Source organism: Marmota flaviventris, chromosome 12 (genome assembly GCF_047511675.1).
Source record: "Marmota flaviventris isolate mMarFla1 chromosome 12, mMarFla1.hap1, whole genome shotgun sequence".
Taxonomy (NCBI): Eukaryota; Metazoa; Chordata; class Mammalia; order Rodentia; family Sciuridae; genus Marmota; species Marmota flaviventris.
Genome location: NC_092509.1, coordinates 21,599,870 through 21,607,684, shown reverse-complemented (window position 1 = coordinate 21,607,684; position 7,815 = coordinate 21,599,870).

Here is a 7,815-nt window from a genome sequence, read left to right as displayed (position 1 = left end):
TCTTTCTTCCCATTTGCTTTCCCACTTTCCATTCTCTTCTCTCCTTCTTCTTGCTTTCTTTCCCACTATAGAGGTGATCAGGTCAGACACCTCAGGGATACTCAATCTTAAGTTCTCTCCTCTTGCCCACTACTGAGCTGTTCTCACCGACTCCCTCCACTTAGCCCTCCACCCCATTGTCTCCTGCAAACTGGACATTTCCCTCTCCATCCTGGGGCTCCTCTGCCTTTGGGACCAGGGACACCTGCTCAGTGAGCATTCAGGTGCAGCCTATAGGCCACTTGTGACCAAGGGAATGAGGTCCCTTTCAAACCTAGGGCAGACATTTCTAAGGAGGATCCTTCACAAACTCTTACAAGGTCTCAGCAGACGTGAGTTCTCTACCTGCAGCAGGTGCCAGCTGGATCGTGGGTCACCCCATGGCTTCTCTTTTTGCTCTTTTTTTCTTTTGCAGTGCGGGGGATGGAACCCAGGGTTTGCGCATGCCAGGCAAGCACTCTGCCACTGAGCTATACCCCAGCCCTTCTAGGATACTCTAATTCAATTCTTGAAATATAAAAAAGTGTTGGCTTTCAAAACTGCTGTTTCTGAGTTGGGGAGCAAGAGACTTATTGGGAGGTTAGGAGCAGGAGCTTTGGTGGTTCTCATTCTGAGTTTTTGCATAGAAGCTGAGCACTCTCTGAGGCATAGGGGATGCTGCTCCTGACTGATAGGGTGAGTGTGTTAGTTTTCTTTCTGCTGCTGTGACAAAATACCTGAGAAAGTAAACTTGAAGGGAGGAAAAGTTTATTTTGGCTCACAGTTTCAGAGCATTTAGTCCATGGTTGCTCGGCTCTGTTACATGGCAGAGGAAGTCTAGGCACCCATGCTGGCCTGGAAGCTAAAATGGGAGAGCAAAGTGTTGGGTTCCCAGTATCCCCTTCAAGAGTATGCCCACAGTGCCCTAACTCCCTCCCCAGGTCCCACCTGATGAAGGTTCTATACCTCCCAACAATGAGTGCCCAAGGCTGGTGAACAGGCCACTGACATGTGGTCTTTGGGGAACCTTCCAGACCTAAACCATAGCCATAAGGTTCTTGTACAGAGAAAACCAAGGAAGAAAGGGCAGAGAGGAATTTTCTCCATGGTGTCTCACTCTGGAGGAAAGGTATCAAAGGATTCTCACTTATTTACATAGAAAAATGGCTCACCTTTTGCCACGGAGGACTTTGATACTTCGGTGGCAATGCCCAACTTGCTTGGAGTTCATCTCAGCACCTCCCTGTGAATCCCCCAGTATTTGTGGCAGTAGTGAGCCAGGTGGCAATTGTAGGGGCTGAGGGTCTTCTCAAGCACGTGAGGGCTGAATAAATAGACAGGGGCTCTTTCTGTGATCCCACTTGAACCCGAAGATGAAACAAGGCAAAGTTATCATGCCCCAAGTCCAACTCCATGTTACCCCCGAAGACTGGCTCTTCCTCCATCTCAGGAATGGGCAACTCCATCTTCCTGATGCTCTGGCCAGAAATCTTAGATTACTGGACCCCTCTATCTCCACTCACATCCAGTCCTTCAGCAAATTCTGTCACCTCTGTATTCAAAATAAATCCTGAATTTGATCACCTATGTTCATCTTCACCATCACTCTCCTGGTCTGAGCCACCATGATGAGCTCCCAGTGGGCCCCCTGTGCTTCTACCTTTGTCCCTTCTCTGCCCAGCGGCCAGAGTGAGTCTTTCAAAATGTGCCTATCACTCTTCTGCTCAGAGTCCCCTGATGGCTTTCCATCCATCCCACTCAGAATAAAATCCAAGGCAGGGTAGCAGCCTTCTAGATGGTGCCCAGGGATCCATCCCCCTTCCTGCCCTCACACTCTTGTGTGCTCTTCTCCCACACTGATACAGATCACCTATATTTGATGCCTTCTAAGGCCAGTGGTTTCCACCTTGCTCTCTGGAAGATGTAAGCCACCATGTCACTGGGAACCTCAAGCAGTTCTGTAGAGTTCCATGGCAAGGAACCGGGAACTTCTGCTAAGCAGCAGCTGACTTGCCAGCAGCCTGAGTGAGCCATGTTAGATGTGGATTTCTGCTCCCAAATCAAACTTCCAAATGAATGTGCTCTGGTCAACAGCTTGACCACAACTGCACAGGTGATTCCAAGTCAGAATCACCCAGCAAAACCAGTCCTGCAGTCATAGCCACAGAAACTGTGTGAGTAAAACAGTATATTTCTGTCTTGAGCTCTAAATTTTGGGGCCATTGGTTATGCATCAAATAGATTACTAGTACTCACACCCTACAAGACCCTGTATGGTCTGCCCTTACACCTTCTTTACTTCTGGAATGTTCTTTCCTTTCACTGTCTCCTTCTCTCCCCTCCCTACTATACATATTCTATTCTAGCCATGTGTGCCCTCTTGCTGAATGTGCCAAGAACAACCTGTCTCAGAGTCCTTACACTTATATTCCTTCTGCTTGAGAATTTATGAATTTTTAATTAATACAAAGAATTTATACTTAGTCCTGAGATTGCTATATGAATTTTTTGATGGACGATATACCTCCCCAGTTGTATGGCAGCCTTCATCCCTAAATAGGCAAGAATTAAGAACAGGAGAAGTCTTGGGTATGTTGATTTATCCACCTCTAATCTGGGAAGTGGATAATTCACAAATAGGTATTTTATTTGGAAGTGTAGGTAAAAGAAAATTATGTTTTTAAGACCAAACTGGCAATTCCAAGGTTTGGCTTTGGAAAGAAAATATCTAGGCAGGAAATGGTGGTAGTAGAGTTCCTGGGATGTCCCAGTGATCCCACCTCTTGGTGTTCACAGCCCATGTAACCCTTTTCCCAGGGTGTGGGCTGTACCCAAGACTTGATTCTAATGCGTAGCACATGGCAGATGTGATGGAGTGTTGCTTCTCACCTTGGAGGACAAAGAGATGGTGGCTTTCCTCATGGATATTCTCTCTTATTTTCTCACTTGTTGACATTGGCAGAAGCCAGCTGCTACATTGCAGGCTACACTACACAGGGTCCCATATGCCAAAGAACAGAAGGCAGCTTCCAGCCAACAGCCAGGGAGGAACTGGGGTACTGGGCCCCATAGCCCACAGGAGCTGCATCCTGCCACGGACCATGGAGCTGAGCCTGGAATTGGACCCTGCATCAGCTGTGTCTTCAGATGGGACTGTAGCTCCATCCAGAAACTTGACTTAGCCAGAGGAGCTGGATAGGCCACTCCTGTATTCCTAACCCACAGAAACTCTGATGATCAATGTTGAGACAGAGCCTCACCAGACATACCTGGTGATCTAACAAACCCTTGGGGTTTTCTCCTTCTAATTGTTGTTGTCAACAACATCCTAGCACTCAACATGGGCTCTGCCTATTCAGTTGGTCAAAGCAAAGATTATTGACTTTCAAACTTGCCTAATCCCTGTATCACTCCTGGAACTCAAAGAGAAAATACAGCGTGCTTTCCAGCTCCAGAAGTGAGTTAACTGGTCTGTAGGGCATCCTGCCCCACGAGGGTTTATAAAGCTCTCCACCAGATGCTAACAGGTAGTACAATTTGATAACCATTGGTATAGACAATAGCTCCTTCCCTTAGCTCTCTTCTCTACTGCTAAACTAAACTGAAACTTTTGAAATCTGTGAATCCTGAGTATTCACAGATTTTGTGTTTGCCAATTCACCTACCTGCTAAAATTTACTTGTGACCTCAAAATCAATATGTGCAGTGATTCCAAACTCATTTATGGACATGTGCAGAGTGGCAAAAAGTTAGAGTCACTCGATACTCACCTCCCAGCTGTGGTTGAACAAGACAATGCCCTGCCCCTTTGTTCACCTCCCTTACTGAAGGAAGTGTTCCTTTCAAGGTCAATTTTGTGCCACATCTTTTGCATTTTTTTTGTAATTTTTATTGCTTTTGCTGTTTACATTGCTCCTGGACACAGTACGGAGGTGCTGTCTAGTGTTCCGCCATAAGTCTCCTGTGCCTTATGGAAAAAATGTGTGTATTATATAAACTTAGTCCAGGAATGAGTTTTGTATGGAGTGGTTGATGAGATGTGACCGGAGGCTCACAAGAACCTCACCCTGTATTTCCCCTAGGAGCAGTGGTTCAGCATTTGCTCCTCCAGGGTTCTTGGCAACTTTAGATAACATAACTACTACGAATAACAAGAATTAGCTGTACTTAGTCCAACACCAAGTGAGAATTAAGGGGAATAAATACAAAAAATTCAAAAAGCTTAAAACAAATTTGTTTACAAAGTCTAAGATAAATTAGAATTTACGATTTACTTAGATATATAACACTTAACCCTTAAACAGCTGGCCAAAGTTCACAGGTGTGTGTTGTCAGAGCCCCTAGTATTTCCCTCTCTCTACAATTTGGGAGGTATTTTAATGTTTCAATGGCCAAAACTAAGAGAAACAGCTTCTTTCTAAAGTTCACTTTCAGCTGTCACTCTGAAATTTTATTCTATTTATTCTGTCCTATTTATTTTATAGGATCATGCCATACATAATACATCAACACACACTAATCTATACAGTTTGATGGATTTTTACATATGTGTACAACTGTGAGGCCATCACCTGGACCTCTGATCATTTTAGGTCTGAGAGACACCTCATTATACCTGGTGAGTGACATCAGGAGTGATCTCATCCTTTAGAGATGTCAACTCCTACACCCACAGCAAGAGCATGGTTTTTCTGTGCTTTTTAAATTATTTTTGTGATGCTGGGATTGAATGCAGGGCCTCAATCATGCTGGGCAAGGGCTCTAATGAGCCACCCTCTGGGGCCATGACTTTTCTATTTAGGCTCATTAACATAGTCATGTTTTAATAAAATATGTATAATGTCTATATTGTAAAACAAGACATACATGAATAGGAAAAGGAGGGTTATTCTTGCACACCATGGTGTAAAATAAGATTGTATTCCTTAACTAGCGGATTATTTTAAAGCTGTTACTTAAGGAATTCAAGGTGTGCACAGGGTAGTATTCCCCCTTAGCACTGGGCAAATATTTCTGGATGCTCACTATAACAAATTTATTTAAGTCAATGTCTTCTGAATAATTTTTGGGGTAATAATATTTCAGTAATATCTCAAAATGTCCAACATGCCCAGTATGTGTGCAGGCTTCCTGTAAGATGGTGCAAGGTTTGCCAGATGATTTTTATTCACACTTGTTTTCTCTGGATTTATGGTTAACTTTATTTTTGAGAAAAATCACCTATTGAAGTAGCTTGTGATCACGAGTCTGAAAGATCTTCAAAGTAGTTTTTGTTATAAGTAGTATATAGTGTTAAAAAAAGAGTTTATGCTCTTGCATTATGGATTTTTTGCTATGCAAGGATCTTAAGCCCCCAGTCTCTAAAGACAAGTAACCTATCTCCTCCCCCAGGGAAGGACTTTTTGCCCTACCCAAAGCTCAGTAGTCACAGAGTTGCCCTAGCTACAAAGAAACAAATCGAAGGAATACTCATCCTTGATCATGAGGGGAAGCTGAGCTCATTGCCATTTGACTAATAGAGGATGCAGGGTACAAGTTGTGGCATGTGGGCCCATTGCTAAGAGGGAGTTTGGGATAGGGAGGGTTGCCATGGCATTGGCCAGTCAACATAAAGAAGGAGAAAAGAGAAATTTGGTGTGAAATGAAATATGAATCTTCAAAGGAGAGAGGGCCGATACGGGCAAACAAACCAGTATGAATGTTTGGAGGCTGGAGATGAGGTGATGGAAATTTAAAATGACTTTAAAATGATTGGCCATGAGCCAGAAACCATAGCTGGTCACTGTGTCCATCAGAGTGAGTCAAAGTGAGATGGTGCCTTGAAGCTGGATAAGAAATTGTTTGGCATGTTCCCAACATTTACCACGTTTGTATTAGGGGCCTTGACAATTTTGTCTGGGTTGGATTTGAAAGTGTGTGTGTGTGTGTGTGTGTGTGTGACTGCACATGTGTGTGTGTGCTCTCTTCCATCTTGTGGCTTTCCTGGGTATGTGCTAAAGCTTAGATCATCCATGGGAGACTAGTTCTCCCTCTTCCTGGATTCTTGTGATCAGACATTTCATGTTCTGCCTCCTTTCTTAGGCTTAGGAATGTCTGGGCCTCTTCACTCTCCAAATTTTAAGGAATAAAGAGAAGATTGTAATTCCAAACAAGGATAGATTCTCATGACCTGCTTTCCTTCCTCTTTGACTTCTCCTCAGAGGGACTGCAGGGTCTGGAGGCAAATGGAGGCCACTGGGAAGTCTAAAGATCTTTGGCTGGGAGAATGGTGTCCTTGTCCTCTGACTGCTCGAGGGATTAGTAGGCACTTAGTCTCTGGTGCTACTTGACTTAAAATCAGCATTCTACAGTGATGCAGCCACATCAATGGTTATAGCAGCTCAACTCACAACTGCTAAACTGTGGAACAAAACTAGGTGTCCTTCAGCAGATGAATGGATAAAGAAAATGTGGAATATATACACAATGGAATATTACTCAGAAGAGTAAAATGATGGCATTTGCTGGTAAATGGATGGAGCTGGAGAATATCATGCTAAGCAAAATAAGCCAAACTCAAAAAACCAAAGGCCGAATGTTTTCTCTGATATGTGGATGCTAATTCACATGGGGTGGGGGCTAGGGAAGAATGGATTGCTTTAGATTAGGTAGAGGGGAGTGAAGTAAGAGGAGGGGGTGTGGGGAAAGGAAAGATAGTAGAATGAATCAAGCATTATTACCCTGTGTACAATATGATTACACAACTGGTGTGATTCTATATCATGTACAACCAGAAGAATGAGAAATTGTACTCCATTTATTTATGATGTGTCAAAGTACATTCTACCATTATGTCTAACTAATGAGAACAAATTAAAAAAAAAAGAAGAAGAAGAACCAGTGTTGACAACAAGATCTCCCAAATAAAGAAGAGAGGGGGGTTGGGGGGTTCAAAGCATAGCCAAACCAGGAACTCCTGGGTCTTACGAAAAGACCCATCAGCTTTAAGGAAAATATGTCAGACAAGACTAAACTTCAGGCAGAGGTAAGGATGGGGTTCCCTCAAGACCATCCTGAACAGCCCCACTCTTTCCCTTTTGTGGGGCTCACGTGTGTGCAGATGTTGAGGTCGATGTATAATCTGGAGGCTGAGCATGAATCCTCCACCATTCTCATTTTCGCAATCCCGTCTAGCACTCGGAAGTGTGTCTGGGTTCCTGCAGGTCCCCTCCCAGGTGTCTCAGCCCACCTGCCTCACAAAGCCTGTCTGAATGGCTGCTGGGCCCTGAGTCATGCCTCCTCACAGAAGCTTTGCTGCCGAGGAAGCCTCCTGAAGCCTCTTTAATCTGCAACGAGGAAATCCAGGAGTCCAGTCATCCTGAGCCAGTCTTCTTCTGGAGAGGACAGAACATGTTTGTGGATACACAGGCATGATGGTGGCAGTCAGCGGGACATGTCTGTCATGCTAAGTGCAGAACTTTCCCAATGCTCTGGCAAATCAGGGTGATCTCTCCAACTCCCCTGGGTCTCTGACAACCAGCTAGTGCCTGTCAATCCATGGAAGACTTGTTCTCCCTCTTCCTGAATTCTTTAAATATGTGGATTCCTGGATTCTTTAAATAATTAAATAAGTGGGGAGAGATTCTTCAGAGAGAATGGGTTTAGTCGGGAGTAGCAACACAATGGTAATAAGCATTATATGTAAACTATGAGGATATCCAAGAAGGTTGAGGCAAAGGGTTGTTTTTAAAGGCAAGAAGAGGAGGATTGCTTCAGTTGTCTTGGAACAACTATCCTTGGCCGTATAGATCAATAATA